Source organism: Corvus brachyrhynchos, unplaced genomic scaffold (genome assembly GCF_000691975.1).
Source record: "Corvus brachyrhynchos isolate BGI_N302 unplaced genomic scaffold, ASM69197v1 scaffold10, whole genome shotgun sequence".
Lineage (NCBI taxonomy): Eukaryota > Metazoa > Chordata > Aves > Passeriformes > Corvidae > Corvus > Corvus brachyrhynchos.
The window spans coordinates 8,120,891-8,138,069 of NW_008236180.1; the positions used below are offsets into that span (position 1 = coordinate 8,120,891).

At 42.2% G+C, this 17,179-nt stretch overlaps 1 protein-coding gene across 2 annotated transcripts in view; it reads right to left on the reverse strand.

The window, feature by feature from the left end:
* SPO11 (SPO11, initiator of meiotic double stranded breaks) overlaps positions 1 to 17,179 on the reverse strand; it is a 219,238-nt gene that overhangs the window by 116,377 nt on the left and 85,682 nt on the right. For both annotated transcript variants that reach the window (XM_017734788.1, XM_017734800.1), the window contains exon 2: positions 959 to 1,090. The gene's annotated coding sequence lies outside the window, so the exon portion shown is untranslated. The remainder of the gene's footprint in view (positions 1 to 958; positions 1,091 to 17,179) is intronic.

A 17,179-nucleotide genomic window follows, 5' to 3' on the forward strand; every position in this document is an offset into this window, starting at 1 on the left:
AAACCCACAGTGACCCAGCCCACATGGATCCTGGTGGAGCTTTGGAACAGTCTTCCTCTGTAGTGGTTAAAACATCAAACAAAAGAGAGGTTTCCTGTGATTTTTAAGATTCCAGAGCTACTTCAAGGAGCAGGACTTCAATGATTGTGTGCCATACAGTTGGAGTAAGGGTGAGGTTGAATTTCTTGGAAAATAAATAAACTCTTTTCAGCTCTGGAGACCACAAAATCAGAAAAAGAAGCGCATACTTCTATTTTTCTTCTCTCCCTGGATCATGTAAATTTGGGGGAAGAATATTATCAGTGTGAGACACTGTGAGTAAAATAGTGAATGTACAAATGTTTAGAATGGATAATTTATTTGGGGATAATCTCTCCTGCTCAAACCCCATCATTCTGCTGCCTCTGTAATGGTTTGCAACCATGTGTCCAGCAGGTCTCCCCATTTGAGCTTGTATTTAACATTCCAATTTGGGTGCAATTTTTAATCCCCTTGAATGCTTGAGAGGAGAACAAATATTCAACTTTTTTTTTTTTCTCCTCCATATTCCTGCCTTTGGCTCCTTTTAGGACTCTTCTGACCACCACTCTGGACTTCATCTGAATCTCAGGGCTCCAGGGTTTTGCCCAATTTCAGACTTTACAATAAAAGTTTTTCCAGATTTACATTCAACTTCAGAAGATACAAACCATTTCTACTCCCAATTTAAGGAACAACCATCAGCCAAAGAAAGCCTCTTCCCACCTCAAGAAATTACATTGTTTAAATGGGAAAAAACCTGTTTTTAATTAATAATGGATATGAAACACATACAATTTACAACAAGGGCACTGGGGAAAAACTCTGCTGCTGTCAAATTCTTTCAGCAAGATGATCCATAGAAACAGAATTCCAGTCACAGCAACTTGAGCTGTTCTAGACTGTAATCAGGAAAAATGGAATGGCTCCACCTACTCACCAGTGAAAACAATATATCCTCTGAAAGAAATCCTTCAACTTTCAGTCCTCCTGGGTCTTGTGCAATATTTTGTGGTTTTTCCTAGCACTGTTTTTATGATGTTGGCAATCAGATCTTCAAGTGACATCGATACTGGTGGGACAAAAACAGAAACAAAATGAGCTGGTTAGAGCATAGATGTTCTGGAAAATCAAAGCAAATAATAAATTAAAAAATGCACTGGAAAAAAACCCATAGTGGATCTTAATTAAGAGCCTGCCTTTACTATGGCAAAGGCAAATCATCAACAGCTTGTCTTCAAACTTCTATCAATATTTCCTTCTCAAACAGTCTGGGAGTGTAGGTAACAAAATAAAGTGTAGCCACACGCAAGATAAATGCCATCTTAACTGGACCAAAGTGCTTTAATGTCTTCTAGTTCAATACAAGCAAAAGTCCACCAAAAAATAGCCACATAATTCACCATCTAAACGTCAGCTCTTCCCTTCGCACGAATCAGAGTACCCTCTAATTGCTCCCAAGTGGCAAAACCACAAGCATAGAAGTAAATGAACCATGATAAGAGTCTCTCATATTAAAAGCATCATAAAAGCCCGAGCACAAAGCCTAGCCAGAGCTGCCCTTCTCCACATGGCCCAGCTCTGAGCAGGCTGCGCTCACCCCCCGGGTGCCGCCTGTGCTCTTGGACGCGTTGGAATTCAGCTGCTCCGTGACAATATTCCAGACATGGAATTAACACTTCTGAAAGCTTTTAGGGATCAAAGGTTGCCCCCTTCGCAAGTTTTTTCATACCGAGGACATGATGGTGTAGTCTGGCTCTAACTGGAAAAATAGTTCAGATGGCACTCAAGGGGCTGTGGTGAGAGGAGGCGGCTGGAGAGCTGGGACCGAGGTTGGCATCAGCCTCCTCTGCCCTCACACCCCTGCAGAACATGCCTCTGCGTTCCAGCCCCAGGGTCTGCTGCTAATGCTTCGTAGGGATTTTGTGGATGAAGCCCCAAACGTGGGAAAAACTCCTGTTTGCGCTGGAGTTAACTGGGACTGCAGAGATTACCGGGAGTAACGAGGAGCTCGGTAAGGAGCACAGAGCTGCAGCAGCAGAGCCAGCTCGGGGGCATCCAGCTCGCCTGGGCGAGGGAAGGGCAGCATCCTCGCTGGGACTGACACAAAGTCAGCCTGTGAGCTGTGCAGACAGACAATGATGTTTTTATAGGTGACACATCCAGAGCTAATGGCAGTTTCTGAGCTCCTGCTCGTCACCGCTCTGTCTTGCTGGGATGGTGAGGAGAGCTGTGCTGCCGCTGGCTCCAGCTGCTGGGAGCGCTGCATTCCCATTCTCTTTGCGCTGGGAATTAGGCACTCAGCACAGCATTTGCAAGACCCCAAGTGACTCAGCCATCAAAGTCGTGTTTTCAGTGATTTTTCAGGAGTTTCAAAGACCCTTTTGACAACATGTGCCTAATTCCTTTAGGCGCTATCAAAAATGCTGCCTCCCCTGGGGATGGCTGACTAAACAGAAGTCTGAACATTCATGTCATAAATATCTCGAGACAAGCCTGTTGATTCAGTGAAATGTGTGGTTGGCTCCTATTGTAAATGCATTCACAGAAAACCTCACAGTGCGCTGCCGCTTGGGATTACTTGTGAGCAAAACAAATGACAAACATTTTGGGGGGTTTTTTAAATAACATTTTAATACATTACAAAGTGGCTTTTCTTTTAATTTTACACCACATCGTTTAAGATGACATGAAGCAACATAATTTGCTGAGACAAGATACATACAAATAAATAAATAAATAAAAAGGGATTAAAAGGAAAGCCTGTCCTGAAAGTCTGTGAGTTGGAAAAGGCTATAATTTAAACCAGAAGGGTCTGGATTAAATTATCCTGACATGCTAAAAGGAGGCAAAATTTTGCTGTGCATTTATGAAGCAGAAATGAAATGGAGGGGAAGCAATGGCTTCAAAGTGAGAGGGCAACTCACAAAACCATCTAATTCTGGATTTTAACCCAGATCTGATAATGTTTAGCAGCTCCAAGCAAACCATGGACCTTCAGAATTCAGAGTCAGTGATGGCCCAGGCCGTGAACCAGCAGGACAACCATATCCCTCTGTGGGAGACCCCAGCCATTATCCAGCAGATCATATTTAAGATGATCTTCCCACTGAATAATGTCTCGGCCATTGGGAGGCAAACACAGCCGTGGACCACCCCTAGGAAATGCAAAGATCTTCAAATTCCACAAACGTCTCCACCGTAACTGCAAAGCCACAGCAGTGATGGGACAGATTTACCTCAGAGAAAATACAAACCAGCATCTCTGACACCAACCAGTCAACCAGAAATCAAAGTAACTGAGGCAGAGCTTTGAATTCTAGCAGAGAAAAAAGTCAAGAATTCCCAAGCAGATCCAACTCATCTGATAGCTCAAGAAACAGCTTATTTTACAGAGAGCCAAGTCCCAGAGCCTCAGCTGAAGGCTGTGGGCAGAGGTTGAACCAGAAACCTTCACCCACCCCTCAGCTGTACTGGCTGGGATCTGTAACCCAATTTTTTTCCAGAAATTTTCCAAAATGTCACGGTGATGGAGAGAAGTGTCAGTGGAGGAAATATTTTACAAGGAAAACTACACATTTCTAAGGATCAGTATTTCCCTGTGGAGACTTTTTTATAATAAAATTAATTATAATATGAATTTTGTGGAATATTTTGAAGAAAAAGAGCTTTATTAAAACAATACTAATCTAATACAAATAAACAAATATAATAAAACATCAAAGAATAGATGATTATATTTATATTATTCTATACTTTATGTCTGAAGGTGTCCTACACAAATTTGAAAAAGAAAGTACTAGAGAAGTACAGTAACTTCTGGATCTTAGCAGCTCTGTTAACCTCTTCGGGCTAAGTGTCAGATTGAAAATAAATCTTTAACTTCCCAGAGGCCCAAAAGCGTAAAGACTCAGAGTTTTTCACAATGACACCCTCCTTGCATTTGTATAATCTGGGTTTATGGATAAATGGCAGCAGAATTCCGCTACAGGCACTTTAACTGGGTGAGCATAAAAACAACGATGCCAAAAATCAGCCTTGTGCTGGGAACAGTCACAAATCCGACCTCTTGGGCAGCACTTCAGCAAACTCAGCCCCAATTCTTCTCCCAGTCAGGGGAGAGAGTCCCTGGTTGTCCATTGTCAGGCAAGTAGAAATATCCCTCCCACTTGCTGAGGTTTTAATGCCATGTTCTTGATAATCTCAATACATTGAGCATGAGATTCAGCCTCCTGCCCAGGCCCTTCAGATCATGCAATGCTTCTCTTTACAGCTTGCTTACAGATATATTTCAATTGGCAGTATTCAAAATTTCCAAATGGAAAATAGCTCCTGGTATGTGAGTAGGGCCAAATCACAGGATAATTTTATTCCCACCAGTCATTGCCACGCAGTGTGAAATTACAGCTCATATTACTCCATACCATGGCTTGCAGAAATTTGGACCAAAATTTTAAAAATATTAATGTGTATGCAAATGGAGTCTTGCACATAAATCAAGCACACACACTTAATAATTTGGTGCTTTGGCTTTACGAAATGATAGATCAAAGCAGAACAAATGAGAAGATGGAACCCAAATTAACACATTAACTGCAACAGAGCCCTCTCAGATCTTGGAAACCACTCTCTGTCTGGGTGTCACATATCCAATTACATTCCTCGTAACTCAAATGACAGAACAGACCGAGAGAAGCGAGGATGCCTATTCCTACTCATCACCAGCTACTCATAGTAATTTTTTTCAGAGTACTAGTAATTATCCTTAAAGGAGAACAATTAAAATCCAGTGTAATTGGAAGTCTGGTTATGATTACGGGTGAGTCAAAGTGCTTTGGAAAACGAACACAGAACTGTTTGGAGCTCCATTGGTATTTTATTAATCATGTCATTAAAATGGACACATAAAGTGGGTGTAGCTATACAGTGGGATTTTCAAAAGCTCTCAGCACTAGCCACACTCTGCTCCTAGTAAAGTTGGTAGGAATTCTATTCCTTGAGTTTAATGGGAGCAGAATTATGCCAGAACAGGGCATTTTTATAGCATCCAAACCTTATTGCTCATAAGCAGCCAATTCTCTCAGAATTTCTTTAATTCTTTCTGGTGATCCCATAATCCTGGCATTATTTTCCTGTCCCAATGGCAGCCCCAGGAATGGCGGTGCTGCAATACCTTGAGCCTGGGGGAATATGGGGCAGAAGATCTCCTCCCATTCCTCTCCACGAGGATGAGAACCGGTAGGAGCTTTGCAGATGAGGGGATTTGGCCCAAGTTTGCTGCTGGGGGCAGAGTGCACAGACTTGGCCTTACAGATCTCAAGAGTAACACAGCAATTGGGAGCAGATGGCTGGCATCAGAGAGCAGCTTAAAGAGACAGTGCTGAGAGTGGAGAGCTGAAAAATAACATGAGATTTATTTGTGGTCTCTGGTCTGTCTAAGAAATGTAAGTGGTGGTTGGTACTTTCCGCTCGTCACAGCTAACGTGGGACCTCGAACCAAACAGATTTTGGCTTTCTGTTTTGCAAAACCAAAGTCTGATCTGGTAAGAATAGGTCTAAACAAAGCATGACCTCCTCACTGTTCCTCTGATGTGTCTCCTTCGAGCACCAAAACTCCAAAGCAGGTCCCTGAGGAAGAGTGGAAATGTACCTCAAAACACAAAACTCCAGATTTGAACAATTCCCAGTATTTTACTCAGGAATCTGTTTGCTGACACTGGAAGCATGGACTGAACCATGTTGGAAAGATGGACAATTATCTGTGTGAAACAAAGGTCAAGGATAAGCAGTAGGAATGCAGGAGTGACTCTCTGCTCTGCCCACCGCTTTGGCCAGCGCTGGAGAAACCTCCTGCATGCATGGACAACCTGGAAAGACACCTAACAACACAGATAACTCAAAAACTGTGACTTTAAATTCTGCCATTTGTTTTGTGCAATAAAATCTTCATTCTAAGAACCCACCTACTCAGAAATGATTTATACCAGTCAAATAAGTATACTAAATAAATGGTATTTAAAAGGTATCAAAGGCTCTCAAACACACCAAAGAAGACAATGAAACGCTGTGCTAACAATTGAGAGGATTCCCTGCATAAGATGCTAAGATCTAAACTTTCATTTTGTAATTAGAAGGAAAAAAAAAACTGCTTGTAATCCTCTTGAAAAGTGATCCCCTTGGAATGAATTGTCTTAATGCTTTACATCTGAAGGCAGCAAGGTAAGGCAGTACTATACAGCGTTTTGTTCTGTCGGAGGGAAGCTGGAAATAATCTGTAGAAAAGATTATTTCCAACTTTCCAGCTCTTTTTCTATAATTAACAGGATGTAAGACATAACAAACAGAGGCTGAAGAAAACCACAAACTCTCCATATGGGGTTCAGTTCCTGTTTACTAGTATCCTGTTTACAGCATAGTCTTTGATGGTCAGATAATCAGGCCTCTCATGTTCCCAGAATGACCACACTTATTCTGTACTTATTTAAGGCTGGGAAGACTTTTTAATAAAAAAATATGTCGAGGAAACAAAGCAGAGAGATTATAACAATATGCATCACTACGGAAATACCAGACTCACTGTTATAGAATACAAAATTACCAAATACCCTTTTGTGTGAAAACAGAAGGACGATGTGAGTTGCCAGTTCAAAGGGAGTCAAGGAACGAAGTCCTTTCCTTCTTGCTGCTGCCCTGGTCCACGTCTGGGTCATGTAACTCCCCAGGTGGAGGAAGGAGAAATACCCATTTCCCAGGACAGTTCCCATTGCTGGCCAGGGGCTCCCTCGGGCAGGAGGCAGGTGCTGCTTTCTGACCCACCCTCCTCAGCTCCAGGCGCAAGGAGGACAAGGAGGTTTAGCTGCAGCTTTGGCTGCTGCTTTGCTCCTCTTTAACACAGGGGCCAGTTGAGATCATGGCCCAGTCCAGCACAGTCTGGAAATAAACCTGAGTGGCACCAGAACAAACAAAACCAAACCACTCTTATACTTGGCAGAACCAATTCCCACTTTGTTGTGCCCAATTCTCCTTTGGCTGAAGAGTGAAGTGCGTACAGAACCTATCCCAAATAACAAAAATTTTGCAATATCAGCTCCCCTTGTGACATTTCCATGCCCTTAGGCATAAAGTCTGGCTTTGGAGACACTTCCTTTCCAGTTTTGACCTTAACTGGACCACAGGTGTATGGACAGTTCTGAACTTGGGAAAACCACAGGAACTTGGGGTCACTGTAACAGTTTTGGTACTTCTTGCTATGATTCCATGTTCCATTGCCTTCCCCACGAAAGGATTTACCCTCTTCTCTACACAGCTTCTTCCTCTTTTCTTTGTAACACACAACTTTTAGAAACTTCATTCTACTTGGCACAGACCAATTTTTTGTCGTGTTTTTGTCACAAATTCAACACCACTAATTACATTGCAAACTTTTTTTAACACCTCTGGTCATGTACACAGTGTACAGAATGTACAAAGGTGGGAATTTATTATATTTTTTTAGTTGAAGGTTTAGGAGTGGAGAGGCCTGCTGTAAGAGAGCTTCCTATTTTCATTTCTTCTTTTGAACTTGTGTTACGAGAGCAGACATTTAGAGAAATTGCACTTGGCAATCAAGATCTTCTCCTCACTTTGTATGTGCTAAGAAAAGTTGCAAGTGTTTAAGTAAATAAAATTAAAACTGATTACTAGATAGTCACTGAGAAAACATACTGTATAACAGCTTTTATCTCTAAGAGAACTAAGGTTTTGGTATAAATAAAACTGCTGAAATTATGCATTGCAAATAAATATGGTTTTGCTTATTTAGATTTTTCTTCTGATAATTTTTTTTTCATAAATACCTTTTCATTTTGCTTTTAAATCTGTTCAGTGTTTAAAATGGTTCACATCCTAAGCCATGTTGCTACACCAGATTTATTGATGTCATTCATTTGCTTTATACATTGAATGTATGAAAGAACAGCTCATCAGAAAGTCAGGGGGATTAATCTATTGAGATCATCTGAAAGCCTAACCCTTACAGGGTTCTGCCTGTATCAGCTAAAATCAGGTGAATTTACAGGCTATCATTCTTCCAGCCCATTAGTAAGACTCTTTGGGTTCGTTTATTTATTTATTCTCCCCAAAGAGCATCACTCATATCTTATGAAAGAAGAGGAAAGTCCCCGTGACTCATAGAAACACCTTAATTAGTGAAGTTGGAAAGGAGTGCTGGTCAGGATACGCTTCCTCAGGGACATGGTCTCTTGGGAAAATGGCCAGCATTTAAAAATTTCTTGGAAAAAGATGGAAAACAGATGGAAACTTTTTCAACACTACTGTTTTGGTATGTAAATTATTTCAGTGCTCCCAAAAAGGTTGAGATAGAAAACTTCAGAACATAGTTAATTAATGGTGATAATCTTAATATAGTTTGCACCATAAATATACCTGGCCTTTAACCCAAGAATAAAAGAGATGTTTGGAGGGGTATCATGGGTGTGGGAGATTTCAATCTTGTTTAGCCTGAGGTTTATCTGAAGAACTGTCTTGGGCCAAGATCTCTTTTCACAGTCTCCTGGTTCATACCACTATAAACGAGGAAAGAATCTGGCCCGAAAATTTTATCAGGTTTAATATCATCATAATTACAAACAGCCCATTACTCCCAGTAATTACACCACGGAGATGGAAGTTTAACTCCATCCTTACTCTGAGATGTTCCACTACTAGGTGATGCCTGTGGCACATCCATATGCTCCTCCATATATTCCACCCAATATTCCTTAGGACAAAGATGACTCTGTCATGTTATGGACATCCCTTCGGAGCAGAGCCCCTCCAGGAGCAACAAGAACTTGGAAAAGTAATTTCTGAGGAAGGCTTAGTAAAGCTGGATTTGAACTCATACCTGAGGGCCAGGAAGCTCCATAAAGAACATTCCCAAGGGCCCGCAGGAAAATAATTTAATTTCACTCAATTCCTCCCTAACCATGAGAAAATCTTAATGATGTGTTGGTCAAACACTGTCATCAGCTCAGCACAAGGTTTGATAGGTCAAACACAGGCATAATTTCATAAACCTGGCTCAGGGCTCAGTGAGCTCAGTGCCACGTTCATTACTCAGGAGCCGCTCACAGCACCTCAATATTGTTCATCAGGGTAAAATGAGTCACTTCACACCTCTGCAAGACAGCAGGAGATGGAACAATAGAACCCAGTCCCGGCTCCCTTGATGCAACCAGATAAAGGCACTTTCTGCACCACAACACACCACAGCTGAGAAACCTCTTAACAGTCATTAGGACAAGGCTGGGAGTTGCTACGAAAATACAGTTCTTTTTGAGGTATTGTATTCTGGGGCACTGGAATACTAAAGCTTTCTCATTTTTAAAGGACAAACAATTAAAGTTTGCTGTTCTGAGCTCTGTAAAATTCATCCTACAAGTTCGGCCATCTGCCTGCCACGGGCCATGAGCTGCTGCCTTTTAGCAGAAAGTGAGGATTGGTCATTGTTTTATTATTATTGAACACCCTTTAAGTTGATAATAAATCACTTTAACAACTTTGTCACTGGAAGGCTCCGACAAACCCGCTATTGCACAAGCACATGTTCCACCCTCTCAATCCAAGCGTTTTAGGGACACTACCGCCCCAATTTCAGCTCACTGTGCTATCTACAGCCTTTGACAACAGAATCCCCTGACCAGGAGCTTCCAGGAAGTGCAGAAACCTCCTCAGTGCTCTTTGCCTCACGGGCCAAATGGCCAGATCTGCATCTGAGAAATTCATAATGGAGCCGTGGTTTTCTCAGTAAAACTGCTCTCCAAGAAATCCTTCTCATGGTGCCTTGCTGAGAAGACTTTTCTATTCTCTTCAGTTATCACAGAGCAATAAATATTGAGTAGACTTGGTCAATACTTTTTATTGTGGTCTCTTTTTATTGCTGGAATATGCTGCTTTGCCCAAACAGATATAGTTGGGAGGGGTGGGATGGCTTCAGTAGATTTTTTTCATTTCAATTATTCTATAAACAATGGCTTTGAAATGGTCAAAGAAGCTTTGTTTGACATCTTCAGAACTGAACAAAATCTTCTTTATTTGAAGCAGCTTTTCGTTTTCAAATGTAAGTTGACTTATCACAAAAAAAATCTAAAGATGGAGAGGAGTAGTTTTCTGCTGTGGTATGGGAAAAATATTTGAAATCTTAAAAGGTCTCGAGGTAAAATGAACCCATTTTTTGCTGAATTCTAAGACTAGCTCTAAACTGTACATACCTGTGGATTAACTGACAGAACTATGTTTTCTAGAATATACCACCAAAACAAAATCTAATCTACTATGAGACATATTGACAATAATAGGATTAAAGTGAAATTTCCTTGATTGAAATTAGCACCAAAACATCCACTGAGATGAAAAGATCAGTCTGGACATATCACACACAGTGTTTGCTCAGGAGCAGATCTTGCAGAAAGAGTCACTGGGATGAATCTGATCTCGTTCTATTCTTACCATCATCTATGGCTCCTCCACTCCAGCTGAGACAACTTTGCCTCTAAAAAGCCCAAAGAGAAAATCTTCAATTGTGCTAGGATGATTTCCAAAGCACTGGAGTTAGAACTGGAAAATGGGCCCTTTTTGACTGAGAATGACCAAGAACAGAAATTGTGAGAAAGAAAAAGAACCCCCCACGTGTCTCTCCAAAGTGAACGATGTTTAAATATAAACCATCAGCCTCTGCTCATCAGTAGTGTGTAAATGGCTCACTCGAGTAGTGCAAATGTGTCTTTTAGTAAAGTATTAACCCTACTAGAAAGGGGTTTACAAAAGAGAAGTGGTCAATCAAACCCTCTGCTCAGATAACAGGTCCACCGCACGCTGCCTTGGGAGAAGCTCTTAAACAACACACCAGATCTCCCAGGTAACTGCAGCACTAGATGAGAGCTGTTTTATTAGTTTCCTAATTAAATTTCACAAACTTCATAGCAGTGACAGACTCTTGGTTATCTCTGCTGCAGAAATTCAGATGGGATGCCAGAGGGAAAGGATGGGGCCGCTCCTCTTATTGCCTGCCAAGATTTTGTGCTACCGGTTACACTCGTCAATCTCTATCTGGAGCAGTTAAGAGCTGTAAAGAATTCATTAAAAGGGCTGAGATTTATTAGAGGCTCCTCAAGCTCATTAAGGATGCTGATGAAATGTGAAGCCCTTGAATCCACACGCCATCTAAGAAACGCTCAAGTAGAGCCTATCAAGTTTTGGCAGAGAGTGGAGACAATATTTTTGTCAGAATTTTTCCCCCCAAAAATAAAATCTATGGCTCTAATTTTTGTTATCATTGCTAGAAATTATACTTTTCAACTGTGTCTCCTTCTTCCACCCCCTTCATGAATAACAAAATGACAGCAAGATTTGGGTGTTTCACAGCCAGAAAGACAAGAGGAAGATAAGAAATATTAGAATTTGTTGTAAAATGTGGGAAAAGCAATAAAAAGAAGAAATTAGAGGACTCAAGTAGCAGCTGCTGTGGTAAAACAAACTTCCCCCTTGAAATATTTCCAGTGAAATACTGTAATTACTTAAAACAGTGAAAACCCGTTTGTTTTCCTCCATGCTCTGCAGGAATTTCAACTGTTCAAACATTTCAGTTACACTCAAAGCTCAGAGGCTTTTGGACTGAATAATGCTTTTATTTTCAACTGAATTGTTTAATTTTCACGTTTTGCATGAAAAAAATGCTTTTGCAAAAAAAAAGGTAGGTACTTTTTGCAGAATTATTTTTGTCATTGAAAAAATCCCAAAAACATTTACCTCTGAAAATATCAGATATAATTGAAAGAAAGGAGAGGAATAGACAGAAGAAAGGAAAGAAACGGTAAAAAAAATAAGGAAATGTGGAAAATTTTCTCCCTATTTGAGCTGTAAAGAATGGTGCAGAGGAGACGCCAGGCGTAGCCTTGCCTTTAGTCCCTCTCCAAATCTGGGCACACCCAGCTCGTCCCTCCTGCACATTACTCAGCTCAGTCAATAAAGGAAGATCAAGCCCCAAACAGGCTTCTGAAAGGAGAGGAAAAACCCCAAGCTGCTCTCTTTTCGTTTGCAGAGTTTAGCTCAGCAATGACCTCCAGTCCAGCTTGGTGTGAGACATTTTCTACAGGGTCTTGTAAATGCAGCAGCTTTGCCTCAAACAGCTCTTCCTCTGCGAATAAAGACTGAGATGCCAAAAGCACAGGGAGTTTCTGTGGCCAAATGAAACTAATTTTGTGCACAAGGCCTCCCCCCAGGGAGGGATTATAGTCCAGGTAATAAGAGAAATCCTCTGAGGAGTACGCATGTGAGAAAAAGCAGAGTCTGTGTGCAGGATGTTGGATTTGGGAGTGCTGTCACCCCATGCAGGGGCAGCCCAGCCCATGATGGCACGTGCAGGGCTGGAGATGAGAGTGCAAATGACAGAGACTTCCCTGAGTGCCAAACGTTTGTGTTTTCTGTATTTTGTATATCTTGGAATGCAAATACAGTTGAGAAAATTGCACTTTGCATCTAGATGGAGATTGAAATCTGAAGTTCCCACAGACTTAGAGGTGCTCTCATTCAGGTCATTCTGGAGATATATTGAAATACCCATAGACTTACGCTGTAAGAGGAGAAACATCAGCAGAACCCTTACCAAACACATCAAGAGAACATGAGGCTACAATGCCTTCTTTTCCTCGTCCTCGCCCACCTTTTATGTTGAAATAAATGCCTATTCCTCTAGATTTATGTAAATTCTGCTTTTCTTTTTCCTTCATAACGAGTTCATAGCGAATAACAAGCACAATTAAAATGCCCAAATCAGTGTCAGCAGTACAAATTACCTCCCTGACCGACGCCTAACAGGTCAACACCTATTTCAGGAGGGTTTCTTCAGACCACCAGCAACAACCACAGAAGAGTATTTTGTGTGTTGAGAGGAGCCCCGTCCAAGTAACCTACAGAGCAAAGTCAGGGCTGACCCAAGCACATCAGCACCAAAACAAACCCAGAAAACATTTGTAGACAATCAAAATTTCACAGTGTAATCACTGCTCATGTGTGAGATCTCCCTCAGCAAAGCAAACACGTGTCCCTGCAATCCACACGCAGGAACGCGTGAAGAGACGCTGCCAAATAAAGCCATAACAAGCTTTTGCAATGCCAGTGACTAAGACTTACTTGAGGTAAATAAGGCAGGAAAGCCTAACTTGAACTCAAAAAAGGATGAGTTTGTAGTGAGTGTTTTGACTGCTGTTTCCAGGTGCAGAGATGTATGTCCTGTCCCTCTCCCTGCTTTCAGGAGAGCTCAGGTGACTGAGTTTCCCAGCAGCATAGAGACTCCTCGGTGCCCATCAGCGATGCTGTTTAAAGGGGAGTTTGAGCAGGAGCCCACCAATGGTAAATGGAATCTCTCAGGAGTGGGACACACATCCTGCTGTCCCACTGGCACCAGAAACAGCCCGTGGCCCTACAGACACACAACACATGGGTGCAGATGCAGGCACAAGTCATCTGGGGTGTGGGACTGACCTGTTTTGGCCTGAATTACAGAGCCCAGTAGTCTGTGAAGTGTAGATGCTAATAAATTCTAAACTCAAACTGCTCCTTGAGCACGGGTTTATGTAACAGGTCACTGCAAAGATACGACCCTTTCCAACCATCACACACAAATCAGCCCAAAGAGGTCTCATTTTCTAGTTCTGTGCTTAAACTGCAGAAGAACCTTGAGTCCTCATGCTGCAGGGTGGGTGGCTCAGACCCACAGATATTTATGCATTTCCTTAAGCTTTTTAAAGTGTGTGTGCCTTTCTTAGAAAGAGCACGATGGAAAAGGCACTGGTTCATCTCCCCACGCCTCACTGCTGAAGAAAAACAGTGGCAGTACATTAAAGACTAAGCTGAGCTGCACTGGGGACCCAGAAACCCTTAAGCAATCAGGAAAACTGTTTGTGGTTTTGTGCCTTCAAGTAATACTAGCACCAAAACTTTTATACACTTCTCTAAAAAGAAGTGGAACTCCAAACCTCTGGGCTCACTTCTCTACAAGGTTCAAGACATTTATGCTCCAGGACCACCTGGAAAAAATTGCCTACCAGCTACAGCTGTACTTTCCTCAGGAAAATAGACACCAGCCTTTGTCCTGCACTTCTCTTTAGCAATATTGTAATCTAGGTGAAGACATTGTTATGCCAGCACAGATTAGTTACACAACCACCACTTGTGGAGGGTGTGGGAAGCTCATTACACCCCTACAACAGAGAGCAAAAAGATAGAGAGGAGGTTTTTTAATCCACAAGACTCCAAACAGTAATAAATACAGCCAGCTCTGGAGCCCACCAAGCAAGCAGGTGAAAATACATTAACACGAGTATTTACTGTAACAAGTCTCTTTTCTCCCCTCCAGACATTTCTGCTCATTCAAAATGTGCAGCGATAAATCAAATTAGATCAAATAGAACTGTCTGAAAGGAAGCCACACAATAATCAGTTTTGAATTTTCCCACCCTTCTCCAATAAAAAGCCAGTGCAGTATTACAGAAAGTTAATATGTGCATCTCGCCCATTATATTTGGCTTGAAACTGTATAAAATGACATCTGATAGCAGCTTGTATGGACAAGCTCTTATTAAACATAATTAGTCAACAAGGACTATCCTAAATCAGTTAATGATCGGCAACAGACAGAAATTTACTGGTATTCCCTGACTTTGCATATTATGGGAGTAGTTTTTAATATTAAAAAGTTCATATCATTCCTACTACGCTTTGATTTACTACTGATGAAGTGAATGTGAAATCTGATTACATTAATTGAGCATGTTGTCAGATTGTCACTTTTCTCCTTTTTAATTGCCTCCCGTCTCCTTCATTATCCCTGACAAGCCACATTTTCAGCCCAACATCCCACTTTGCATGCCTGGTTTTCCCATCTGCAGTGCTACAGAACTGGTTACTCCCCAGTTTCCCCAGCTGTAGGATCTCGTTGGGGTAGCAGGGATGCCAGGTGGAGCCCTGTGCTCCCTGGGAACGTGCAACAATGGTTTGTATTTCCTGCTGCAGGGGCACAGAAATGCAAAAGTAGGAAATTGTTAGTAAACATGAAGGGCAGCATTTCTGAGCCTGTGTGTGATGGTTTGTGCTACCACAGGGATTATAGACCCCTCCTGTATCCTAATGGGCGGAATTAATAATTCCTCGTGTGTGTGTGTGTGTGCTTCAGCTGTTCTAATACAAAACAGTATGAAAACTGTTCCAGAGCTCCATATGGCAATTCAAGGGGTGGTTTTACACTTTCAGGGGTTACTTAGAACTCTTCTTTCCAAGCTGCTGAGCTGTTTGCCCTGCTCTGAGGAATGCTGTTTTAGCGTGAGTTTGCTCCTGCAACATAGGAATCCGTGCAGAGCTGAGCAGCAACAGGCAGGAGGAGACCCAGTAAAGCATTTCACCTCATGGTCTCCTCCCATCCTCTCTGAATCCCCAAACCACACAGAAAGAACTCTCCCAGTAACCGGAATTTTACTCTAAACATATCCAACACCGTCTTAAGTTTCTTGAGACCTCCTTGATTTCCACAAAATGCTGTAATCTGCCTGGGATTTAATCAAGGAGTTAATTAGTTAGGTAGTCCCCTTACACCCCCGCTGTATTCATTTGTTTTAGGTGAAGTTACACCTAGTTTTAAACTGCCACTCTAGGAGAGTCCCAACTTGTTTTGCTATCAGTTGGCTTTGATAATTTGCCAGGGAGTTAATCCTGCCTGACATGCAGCTCACAAGATACACCTCACCTGTGCTTTATCAAAGCAGTTCCCCTCTGCTTCAAGAGTGGTGAGTGTAACCCTGCCCAGGGTTGTTGCAGCACTGGAAAACACATTTTGTAAATGATTCTGCATGTGCTTTTTAATTTTTTTTCCTCCAGGAGTTTTGTCTCTCACATTACAGCTCTTGCTGTGTTTATGGAGTCACCTTCTGTCCTAGAAATTTGCCATGTTGAGACGCAGGCTCCCGGCAGCTGTGGGACTTGGAAGAGAACATTGCAAACACAAACACATTTGCTGACAGTGTAATTACTCCCTTCACTAGATTTTTTCCTTGTTTTCTTAAATGCAGGACACCTACAGTCACAATAACAATATATCACTTGCCTGTAGCACAGCTTTCTTTCCCCTGTAAAGCGTTAATGAAGTTCCTGTCCTTGTTTCTCAGTAATTGTGACAGCATGTTGGATAATGTACTGGCCACACTTTATTAAAGCACTGGCCACACTTTATTAAAACCTAACAATCCAATCCCATGCTCCCTGCTAAAGAGACCTAACTCCAGTTCCATTTGGAGTTTGTTTCAGCATGCCCAGATCACACACTTGGTTTTAATTCTTCCAGAGCCTGATCTGAAGACAATGTGCAGGATTTTCAGCTGGTTCACATTTGGCTGTGGCTGTGCTGCGCGACTTTCTAATGCAAGGCCTGATCCTGGAAGGTGCTGAGGGCACAGAGGGCTCCTGCAGATGTCCAAGGGGACACTAAGACAGTTCTGTGCCCCTCGGGATGGGTGGCTCCTGGCTGGGTCAGGGAGGTCCAAGCAGACCTCGCAGGATGCTTTGGGGACAGCGTGACTCAGCAAAGCAGTGATTTGAAGGGGACAATGGAGGGGGTGGTGGCAGCTAATTATTTGACAATTATTTCTGTTGAATAAATCTTCCAAGGGGCAAGGAGAGGGATGAGTCTCAAGTGCCTGCCTTTTTTTTTCCTCCTTTCTTTTTTATTCTTTTTTCATGATCTTAACACGTGAGTCTCGCACAGAGAGAGGTGGGACGATGTGGTGAAATCCAAGGGCCAAGGGGAGTTGTTTTTCTCCCATTGGCGCTGCCATGGTAGGAGAGCAGATGAACATTTGGGGCAGATGTCCATAGCACTGTTCACCTAAAGGCCTTGAATGAGGTCGGTGCAATGACCAATCCTTCCTGCAGGGAAACTGAGGCACATGATGCCTTCTTTGGTGTTACAGACCTGGAGGTGGAACTTCCCTAAGAAACTGTCCTGGAGACTTTTAGTGTGCAAGTCTCTGCCCAGAATAACTACAAATCTGGTGTTGCTGTCAGCCAGATAACTTCATATCTGCAAAAAACATAACGTCTTCTTTCTCTCTTGTGTCTTTCTGCCTATAAAATC